Consider the following 12301-nt stretch of genomic DNA (forward strand, 5'->3'; position numbering starts at 1 on the left):
TATTTTATTGCCACACTTTAATATGTGAATTATATTATCAGAAAACGGAACATTTAGCGTTGTCAGGCTTTTATTTGTGCTTAATGGATAAAACAACGGCGCTGCGCACTCAGCTGCTCATAAACATGGCTGCTATAAATTTGACCTGCCACAAGATGGCGCTGTATTCGACACTCTTGATGCTTCAAATCTTTTCCCCGAAACATTCCGGGGAAAGCCTCTGTGCTTCATGAGGCTTCATTTGTCCATCCCTACCAACTATCTACCTAAGATCCATTCAGGTCGTGCTCAACCGCCTCACAAAAGGTATTTTCAGCTTGATTTGTTTTTCACATAAACTGGCGACTATTGTGTTTTCGATCTCGTCCCGCTGACGTTGCCGCCATCTCTAAACCGCGGTCCGCAGATGCAAGTCCTGACTTCAGGTTTGGCCTTGGCTTAAATAGGCCAAACCTCGCCCCTTTTTGGGCCACACCATTTTCCGGAACATATATAATTTGCTACAAATACTTCATCTATTTTTATAATCAATCCATTCTCAAATATATATTAATAATAAACACATAATCCATTCACACATAATACACTTAAGTTAAGTTATACACACATGAACACCTATTCACACTAGACAATGGTTTCGTCAGCTTCCGGTTTCGATGCGCCGGCGCGACCCGGCCGTGACGTCATAGTCGGCCGCTGCTCGATCGTTTGGTTTGGCCGGCGCAACTTTCCTGCTGGAAGACTGACTACGCCCACACAGACAAACAACACAGGGACGAAACAACAAAACAGTGCAGTGTAAGTGTATGAAATGACCGGTAAATGGATATGGAAGAGAGAGTGGAGAAATGGATGAATGTCCATGTGCTATCAGCATCACGTGTGCACCCGCTCCTATGATAGCGGCAATGGCAGGGAGGAACGAGATGTGGATGAATGAGGTCAGTGTCTATGCCAGTGCTGCTTCCCCATCGGTGGCAGCTAATGTGACTTTATCACATCCAGCATGCTCTATTTGCGTTTTAGTGAAAGACAAGTTTTGATCGGCTGTCAGAAGACCAGTGAACTAGGCTGGTTTTTCCTATTAAACAGAGCAGCAAGTGGCACAGGCCAGCTTGTGTGAAGGGAGTTGTGGTGTTTGAGAAGTTTACAATGGCCAAATTTCAGATCCCTGTGACTACTAAATGGCACAGTAGGTTGCCACTACAGAGATGCCAGCTCTAATGCAGGTTATTGTGCCTGCATCTGAGAAGACTGAGATTAAATAAATGCTTTTAAACTGTGCCTATATGTTTACCGTATTTTCTGGACTATAAGTCGCTCCGGAGTATAAGTTGCATCAGTCAAAAAATGCGTCATGAAGAGGAAAAAAACATATATAAGTCACAATGGACTGTAAGTCGCATTTATTTAGAAATTTATTTCACAAAATCCAAGATCCAACAGGCTGAATAGGTGTCCGGTATGTTAACGTAACACATTAACAGTTATTCAGCTACACAATAGCATAAAGAACATACCTGGGAGGCTGAATAAGCTAAATTAACATAGCAAGCCAGCGAGTCCAACAAGCAAGTTACCGGTAAGCAAGTTCTCCAAGCTCCCGATCTCATTCCACATCACTGAATCCATTGAATTCTTCATCCTCGGTGTCGCTTCTGAACAACTCCGCCAACTCTGGAGGAAGATGAAGCGCCGTCTCCTCTTCTGCGGGGCTGTCGTCAGACTCAGCATCAATTCCAGTTATTCCGGCGTGGAGACGTAACTGCACCGTTGACAAGCCTCTCCCGGCAGCACGTTGTTCAAGCACCCATCTGTGGACTCGTTCCTCCAGCTTAGCTTTCTTTGTTTTCTTCATTACAGTTAGAGTAACCTCTGCTTTTCGCCAGTCCCTCACAAGTTTCTCACTCACTCCAAACTTTCTTTCTGCTGCTCGATTACCGTTTTCGGCTGCATATTTTACTACCTGCAGTTTGTAATCTGCAGAATAGGATTTTCTTTTTGGGGGCATTTTGTTTGTGTTCAGTCTTTCTCAGTTTTCTTTTAGTTAATGTTTCAGTTAACAGTTTTTCAGTTTTCAGTTTAAATTTTAAATTTAAATATTAATGTTTTCTCTTGGTTCATGTCAGTCAGTATGAATTAATTTTGATATATAAGTCGCACCTGACTATAAGTCGCAGGACCAGCCATACTGGTGTACAAAAAGTGTGACTTATAGTCCGGAAAATACGGTAGCACATTCTGTTTTATCCTGCATGACTCTTTGATCAACCTTTTATGATGAATGACATTTGTATACTGCTACTGGTAGACACTATAAAAGATGCTTGAGTAATTGTTGAGGAAAAATTCTATTCTGGTAGGCACACTTTTATTCAGAGGTCTTCAATATTATATTTCCTTGAATGAATACATATAAATAATTATGCCATAATATGACATGCACACATATTTCTGTTGGCTTTCTATAATTTTTACATTGATATAATGATATTTTATATTCCCAAAACCTAATCCTCACACAAACCTTTCTGCAGTTTTACATGTTCACAAAAACATTGCTTAGCATGTTTATCCATACAGAAAATACATAATCTGTATAGACTATGCTAGCCTACTTGTTGCAATAACATAATTATCTGTATTCAAATGGAGGCGAATGTGGGAGGGGCATTTTAAATGCTAACTCCTTTCAATTTAACCCTTAAATCCATGAATGTTTTGCTAATCATTATTACATATGCGGGTCTTTAGCGACCCAGATCTATTTCTAACATGGATGGATCTCTAACAGCTGCAATAGTATACAACTCTCCTGATATTTTAAGAACAACTACAGAAGAATAAAATAAAACATATTTTGTTACCTTTTGAAACTTGGAAGAGTTCAATTTGAGCAGATGCTTTTTGCCATTATTACAGTCATTTAGAATGAATTTGCCCAGCAAATTCAGCATCTGGCTCATATTCGCGCACTTAACCAAACAACTATAATTTTCATCATCTTCAAAATCAATATTTTGATCGCTGACAGCTTCTTCACCGGATTGACCATCAAGTGACAGTGACAATAATATTTGATTATTATATGACACTAATATTTGATTCACTTGCTCTGCAGTAAATCACTGAGCCATTTCAAGATTTGCTGATGATACTTGTGTAGGTTTTATGACTGCAGTATTACGGCACTGATTGAAACATCACACCATCATTGTGTATCAGACATTGCCACCTTGAAGAATAAAGGTGAATTACACTTAATGAATCAGAAATTCAATTATTGTTGCATAGCTAGCAACCTTATACACATTCTTAGAAAAAAAATTGCAGATATTTTTGTGGCTGACCTTATATGCATTTGTAGGAGTTTCCATTTAGACGCAAAATTTATGGGAGGAGAATATTTAAATGAATCACGCAAACTTGATTTACTAAGGTTTGCGCTACTCAGTTTACCGGTATTTGTTAATTAATTTGCGCGTCATCACTAGATCACACGCTAAACTTCCCACTCCCATCTGCACTTTTTTGGAATTGCGCGCTCATGCTAATTTGCCCTGTTTAGTAAATCTGGCCCTAAGGACCATATTAACACAGACTCACCATAACATTGTAATTTAAGCTGTTTTTCTCATTTGCCCAGTTGAATGGTTTCCACTAAGTGATTTCAGGTGGGTTATTGGGTTACCACAATGTTAGCAATACCAGACCCACAGACACACAAATCCTGCATGACAGTTCATCATTTAAAGACTAAGCTCTTATTCTGTTTTATGGAGACAGAAAACATGTATACTGTGTCTAAATGAAATTAAAAAGGATGGTTTTAAATGCCTGCAGCCTGCCTGGGATTTTAATAAGCATATGAAAATGGAAACAAATTAATACCCTCTTAATATAATATCTCATTAAATGCTTAGGTGGGTGGTGTACAGCTCCCCTGACAATATGCGACCAGAGACTGTTGCTGAGAAACCAGAAGGGAGAAGCGAGCATAAGAGGATGGATGGATCGGTACTAAATTCTAAGGCATCAAATCAGCATTAACCTGCCACAGGAAGATCAAATTCCCCCTTCAATGGTGTGGCAATATATTTTCTTTTAAACTCTAAAACAAGACCAAATTCCTTTGACAGCTTGACAACTATGCTCATAAAGTCATATTGCCTGCGTGAAGCTTTTATGATATTATTATATAATGATTAGGTTCAGCACAAGGGAGAAAAAGGAAAAATATGTTTTGAAAAGTTGTCTACAGAGTAAGATACTGATCGTTGGTGGCGTGATGTTTTAGTAGCTTGGTTCCAGTTAACTCTTCAGCCCATTCTGTCAAATACAGAACTGAGCTCAGTTAGTATGCATATCAACCAGTTTAAGTCATAAACACAAGGCTCACATGCTCACGGACTGATCAACAGTCTCCACTCCAGTTGTTCTTAAACATCTGTTGACAATTTGACAATACCATAAGTAGAATGATAACTAATTCAATCATGATTCCATGTCAGGAAGCTGTTCGCTTTCAGTCCATGTTTTACAAAGCGCAGCTGGTGGCGTTCTGAGACTGTTGACTGATCCGTTCCTTGAAAGTGAAGGAGGTGGAAACAGATGTGCAGCTGTCATATCTCATGAGATGGAAGATGTGTTATGAATGTAGCAATCTTGTGCAAACAAAGTGCTGAAATGGGCAGAGCTAAAAAGAGAAGCTGGCAGTATACGGCCTGGATAAAAAGATCCCTGCTGTTAGATGTGCATGTCCTTCGCTGGCAGAAAGGAGGACCTTTGATAGGGAAGCTTTGAAAAGTTATAGTGGGAATGGAATTCATTTTATTCTGGTGTTTTGGACGAGAATATACCATATAGCACAAACACTTTTTCTAACTGCTGTGTCCTGCAGTTCCCCTGAAGCTGGTGCCATGACTGCTGACACTGATAATGGTGGTCAACATAATCACCTAATGATGATACCCATGTGACAGATTGAAAAAAGCTTCTAAGTTTTTCTGCAGTTGTAATGTTTGTGAAACCATTGGATTGCTGAAGCTATCATGCTGAAAAATCCAGTATTGCTGGTTACAAGCATAAGGTATGTGTAACCAGGGCAAAAATAGCCTGTAGTTATGCTTCCCGCCTCTAGAGGGCACTCTGGTGCACATGAGTAGTGCAGTAACGAAAAGAACAAGAAGTTTCGGTTTTGCCTATTTTTATAGACCTTCAGAGAACGCATGAGCTGAGGCGCGTTAGAAACTAACACCAACTTATACGATTTGCTTATACGAAAGCGAAAAGGGGAAACCCCAATTTGGTGTTCTGTTTATTGAGCGGATGGAGCAGTGATTCATCGCACGGAATCTTTGTTTCTCCCGAGTGCCAGAGATTTCTGTGTGAAACGAGCATATACATTCCACAGTTACTACGTTTACATGCAGCCAATAACCCGTTCAAAACCGGGATATTAGCAATAACCCGGTCGCGCACGGCCATGTAAACACCGGCAAAAACCCGGATATGCTCATATCCCGGTTTTTAAAAACCCAGATATTACCCCTGGGGTACCCCTTTTCTAACCCGAATATTTGGTCATGTAAACGCGTATCGGCATATCCCCATCAAAAGGAACATTGATTTGTGTTCTGCGCATGTTCTATTCGCAAGGAATCTTGGTCTTTTTAGTAGAGACGGCGCATACAGAAACCCGCGTGCAGTATACCGGAAGTAAACAAGAAGTAGAGGTTAACATGGCGAGACGCAGCACAGCAACACACTTTTGGAGCGAGAAGGAAAGCGCAAACAAAGGCGATCGCTATCTGCCCCGAACTATTCATTATCCGGGTGCTGCTGCTGTTGTTGTTGTCTTTGGATACAGGAAGAAGAATTGGAAATGACGCATATTGCGTCTTAAGGTTGTCCGTACGTCCTGACGCTAACCGTGCGTCGCCGTTTACATCGGGATATTCCCAATTGATTACAAATTCCATGTATACAGGAGTAACTCTCTCTGCTCACGCATGTAAACGGGTTATTCCGAATGTTTCAGAAACCCAAATAGTGACTCTAACCCGACCATAACCCGGATATTGGCTGTATGTAAACGTAGTCACTGACGGCGATTGAGCGTGAGTGTTTGGTTAATGGAAATGTAACATGTTATTTGAACTCATTTTTACAGCTCATGTTATTATTGAGGAGAAATATAAACAATACTTCTGTTTCTGTGATAAAATAATGTCAGAGGGGAGAACGAAGAGACGTTAGTGCACGTGAGATGACCGTTGCGCGGGCTTTCTAGTGCGGTGCATCGCTTCACAGAGTGAGTCATTTTATTTCATTCTTTATTGTGAATGCTTATATTCAATTAAAGAAAGTATTTGGCTAGCTCTGCACTATTTGTAATGTTAAAGTTTATTAATAATCTGTAAGAGATGAGAATGAGTATAGTAATGTTAATTGTAGAGTGTTAAGTATGTTTATTCCTGTCTTACAAGTGTGTCAGTGGCTTACTGTATGAGAATGTGTCTTTAATCATGTTTATGTTTTGTTCTTTATTCAGAAAACATAAAAAGCCACTACCGTTGTTTATTTGGGGTATAAGTGCTCACATAAACCGTTTTGTGTATTGTTTTATTTTTGGGAATATACAATTATCTGCAAAAAGCTAAAAGGGAAAATTAACACAAATTGAGTATTGTGAAAGAGAACTTACTGAGGGAAAAATATGGTAGTGTAACTATTATCCTTTATTTCGGGTTCTTTCTTTGTACATTTGTGGAACATTGTAATTCACACTGTACGGGGCGAGCTCTGTTTGAAAGTTTTTATGTTTGTTATTTTCCTATTGTAACTCGTTGTATACATTTTTGTTTATATTCCTGACCACAAGCGGAAACTCCAGACATTAAAGCTGCGTCTTTCTTATACGCAGTCGAAAATAAAGAACCCCCTTTTTTAGATGTTTGGTTGTGTTTGAGTTTTATATAGTGTACACATTTACACGGCCACATATGTTTTACATGCTGGGATCAGCTTGGGATGCTGGTGTGCTGATGGACCAGCATATGTTGTCATTTGAGTGCTAGTATGATCCCAGCAAGACTACAGCAAAACTTGTGTATGTGTTACATATTACGTTTCTTAGTGGGTGTTCACAGTTAAAAAAAGACCAAGACAATTTTCCAAATTAATTTTAATGAAGAAAAATGCATGATGATGGTTACATATTTAACTGGTACACAGTAAAATTCTCAATGTTAAACAAACACTGCTCAGTTTCATATGGTCCCAATCTATAGAGAGCAGACAGAAGCAATGTTGCAGTTAGTGAAATAAAGTATAACTCTACAAATGATGATTGAGCATTAGTGATGATACTTGTGGTTAACAAGCAGAATCACTGAAGATCAGAGGAACAACAAGAACAGAAAAAAAAGAGAAGAGATGAGCAGAAACACGACAATTACAACTGACTTACATCCACACAGCCTTAAATAAACCAACTGCAAATAAAATCAAATGTCTCACCAGAGGATTAACAGGATTACTATATTGATTTATTACAAATCCTTTTGGCTTTATTTATTTCATGTGGTACATGTACAAATGTTGTTGAAGCCCTTATGGGCACTTGGCCAATGACTTTGGTTGAATTAATTCTCTTTCAGCAATTGTCGAAAGTGCATGCTATTATTATTGTTGACAATATTGCATGTTCCTGACTGCAATGACATACCTTTTACTATGTGTGCTTTTTGGAATCAGTGACTGACAGCTGGATTTTGACACATGTGAGTTCCCAAATAAATATGAAAGTCTTTGAAAACAGCAACTTTCAGTTTTAAACTTTCATTATCAAGTTGTTATTAACTGTTCCATTGAAAGCTCTTCTCATAATCCCTGCTATTGAACAAACTTATAATAATTGCTGATGATTATGTTTTTATTAGGCATTTTTCTTGGCTTTTATATATCTAAATGTTTTTTGCTTTGCAACTGATTTAACTGATTTGTGTACAGATCTTTTGAAACAGAAGACAATTCCTTTGATGCGTTCAGCTTACCAGTGACATTGATTAATAATGTAATTATAACTAAAATATATATTTTTTTCAGTTTTACTTTCAGCAGGTGAAACCAGCTCCGTTTTGCTTGAGAACAGCATGTCCACCAGCTAGACCAGCACTATACCAGCATAAACCAGCCTGGACTAGCATGGCATCCATGCTGGTGTATTATGGATTTTTCAGCAACATTGGACAGCTGTCATCAAACACTTCTATATTTGTAATGCTACCTTACCTTGTACTTGAACATTTCTTGCAGAAGTCACAGAAAACTTCATAGCACTTGTACTTCTGACAGAGATGCACGCATGGAACAGTCTGTACTGAATAGTGAATAGTAACAGGAATCACAGTGGGAGATTGAGGACTTTTTTTTAGCCAGCCAGTTCCCCCTGGGGTCAAATTATTAAATCCAACTCTGAACAGCTTTTATTTTCTCTTGCATGGGTGAAAATGTTTTGCCTCCCTGAAAATAACAAATCTCTCAAGCTACGAGTTTCCATTAACAGAGGCTTTATCACCTCAGTATGTTTCAGACTGAAACACAAAAACAACATTACAATATTATATAATAAAGAAAGTAGGACAAATAAAATCCTTATTGAATACATGTAAGTAAAATGAACAACTGAAGTTATCAGCTACACACAATATTTAGTATTCAAAACACCAAAACCACATTTTGTTGTTGATATTTAGACACAATATCACAACAGCCACGTTTCCACCGAAATTACCCGGAACAATTTTTACCAGGAACTTTTTTCCCCTAGACCTGTTGCTAGTCACGCGGTCTAAAGTACCGTGAAGATTAGGCAAATAGCATTGTGTGATGCGGCGGGCTGGTCCTCAAAGGTTTTATGATGTGGACCTGGGCTCTGCACTAGGTTTTCAGGTGCTATATGCTTGTGATTCACACTAGACAGGCACTTGTCAGTACGGTGTAGTGGGTATTATCATTCCCACAGCGTCGCTACTAAGACGCAGCACAAGTTCCTTCGAAAGGGAACGTCTCAGGTTATGACTGTAACCATTGTTCCCTGAGAAGGGAATGATACGCTGTGTCGCCCTGCCATACTTCCTGCATGCCTGTGATTGTCTTGCTCGTAACCTGAGACGTTTTCTCTAGTACTTCCATCTTCATATTTTACATTTGATTTATTTATTTAATTGTATTTATTCATAAGCCTACAAAGTAAAATATGTGCTAAAACTGCCTAAAAAGAAAACAAACAGCCAGTGTTACTAAAATCTTTACAGCAGCTGTTGTAACTTGAGAAAGCAGTATGTCTCACAATCCTAACTCACCGGACCAATCACCTCAGACTACGTTTCCCATAATCCCTCCTAGTTCACACCTGCACACACTCATCTAATCATTATTCATTATCTCTGTTTATTTAGTTCCTCTGTTTACAGTCTTTGGTTGTCGGTTGTTGTTCATGTAGCCTATACTAATGTTATGCACACTGTTATGCCTGTCTGCCTTTTTGTTTATTAAATCCCATTTATATTTGTCTTCCGTCTTACTCATCTTCGTCTGTTGACAGTATGCGTATGTAATAATTTCCCTATAATTTGACATCAATTATTTATGTGTAAACATTGTGCAGGTTCACTGGTTCTACTAGATGTCCATTTGCATTGTTACTCAGCCATTACACAACCTAGGCTGCAAATCATTAATGTGCTTTATGTTCTGAATCTATATTGTTGTCAAAATAAAGCCAAAACAAAAGATAATAAAGTGACGCTTCAAGCATATTCTGAAGCGATTTGGACCAAATGATTTGTCAAGGTTTGCTACATTGATAAATACAATGAGGTTTTGAAACACAGGTTTAGACTGATATGAGCTCACACATACAGTTTATACTTCTATCTGTCTTGATACGACAAAATTAAAGGAATTTATAGCGTAAACATAATACATAAAAGTAACAGAGATAAATTAGACTGTCTATCTTCGCCTAAAAAACTGTTTAGTCTCCATAGCTCCACTTGTTTGTGTCTAAAAAGTTAGCAATAGCATATGTAGTGAGCATTTTTAAATAGTGTTTAGTGCTGCTTTAAACAGCAAACAAGCAAGCAAAAAAAAAATAAGTTCTGAGTAAACATTAATTGCCTGAATCTAAATTGATTTACCCCTTAAATATGCTTTTTTTTTCTTTCAAATTGCATCTTACTTTGGCAGGCATTACTTTGAAGTTTTGTTGTGCCTGAGCGTACAGCTGGCAAGTGGGTTTATTAATGAGTTTACATTTGTCTGCATGCCTTGTCAGGGAATATATCTGTGTGTAGGTGCGCTTCTCCCAGATTGTGTCGCTCAGACAATAACAATATTAGAGTTGACACAGGCTGTTGGCAGGGGTAATTGTTTTGAGTCTTACCCAGAATCTCTCTGATTTAAGCATAACTGGATTAGACCGAGGCTTTGCAGTTGACACATCCACTTTCTCATTATTATTTTTTTTTCATTTATTCATTTTTTTTTTTTTTTTTTTTTTACATTTAATCAAGCTATCACTCTATCTTCTCCACTGCATGCAGGCTCTCTGCAATTCAATTCAGGCCTAAAGTCTCCACAGTATACTGTATTCTTGTCCCCATCAACAGGGAATGTTCTCAGAACTTTCCCTCAAAGTTATGAACAAACATTCTTCCTGTAACATAGCAAATTATCTGGTCTTTAATACTGTTCTTAAAATATTAGCTCAAAAACATTATTTAGGTATACATCGTTCATGGAACATTGTTATTTTCTTTTTCTGAATAGTTTTAGTTGGACGTTTATCTAACGCTATTTTTAAATGGTACTACTTGTATCAGAACATTTAGGGTACTTTACATTACAACGTTTACACAGAGACCGGTTTCAGAGACTTTTTCAAAAGATTGCGTTTTGAGGCACCCAAAATGCCATTTTCGTGTAAATGAACGGCCAAAATGCATAAAAAGTTTTACGTTTTTAGTTGAAAGCGGTGTAGTGTAAACAGCCCCTCAGAAATAATGTTTTCATAACTTAATGGGAGCAAAACACTCTTTTAGAATATAATGTGGTTAGCTGGGACTGCACAAGCTGATCAGAGATACAAACAGCTGTATAGTGAACAAAAGCCCTGAATGTATATTTTCATGGTTTAGCTCCTTCTCTTTTCTCGAGGAAAGATAATGTGAGCATCACCAGACATCTCACATTCATCCACAGCTTAATATTCAAAGAACACAGGCAGTGGCGACCACAGTGGAAATGCTTTAAAAAAGATCAATGTGCTTCCTAAAGTGCTGGACTATAAATAAGCTTTAGGACTGTTTTCCTCTGTGCATTCCAAACAGCAGTCAGAGAGTGATACCAGTGTCAGGGAGAGGAACCAAAACGCTCTTTATTCGTACACCTTTTCTAGCTGCGCTAGAAATTTATCCTCGTTGATTACCTACACCCATTATTAATGAGTCAGGTCAGAAAGCCCGTTGCTTTCGTTTGCTGATAAGCACTTAATGTGGACTTGTGAAGCATATGGTTTTTAATCAAGCGTGATAAATGCAGGGTTTGCATGTGGCTGTACATTTTTAAAGCACTGAAAAAATTAGCCTGAGGGCGCAGAGTCCTATTAGTGCGCCTGCATGCATTCAAAACAAGTCCGTGGCAACAAAAAAGGCATTAAAGCTCAAGTGTGTCGCTTTGTCTTAGAAGACATTGTCCTTTCCAGCCATGGTCTAACTGGCAATGTCAGACCAATGCTATAGACAGAAGAAAATCTAACACTTGGTGGACAAGGACTGATGAGCAAAATTAAAGGTAGTGCAGGCAATTTTTGTAATAAACACTTTTTTGTTATACTAGTTGAAACTCACACCCTGAAGCAATCAATAATAATAGTTGTCTAAATAAATATATATATATAATTTTTTTTTTTTTTTTACATATATCTGCTGTGGAAGTCTTAGGACCAAATGACAGGTCCAATCATTGCAAAAGTCAGCTGGTACAAGTTGTGGCTGTACATTTTTAAAGCACTGAAAAAATTAGCCTGAGGGCGCAGAGTCCTATTAGTGCGCCTGCATGCATTCAAAACAAGTCCGTGGCAACAAAAAAGGCATTAAAGCTCAAGTGTGTCGCTTTGTCTTAGAAGACATTGTCCTTTCCAGCCATGGTCTAACTGGCAATGTCAGACCAATGCTATAGACAGAAGAAAATCTAACACTTGGTGGACAAGGACTGATGAGCAAAATTAAAGGTA

This window comes from Rutilus rutilus (assembly GCF_951802725.1).
Source record: "Rutilus rutilus genome assembly, chromosome: 3".
Taxonomy (NCBI): domain Eukaryota; kingdom Metazoa; phylum Chordata; class Actinopteri; order Cypriniformes; family Leuciscidae; genus Rutilus; species Rutilus rutilus.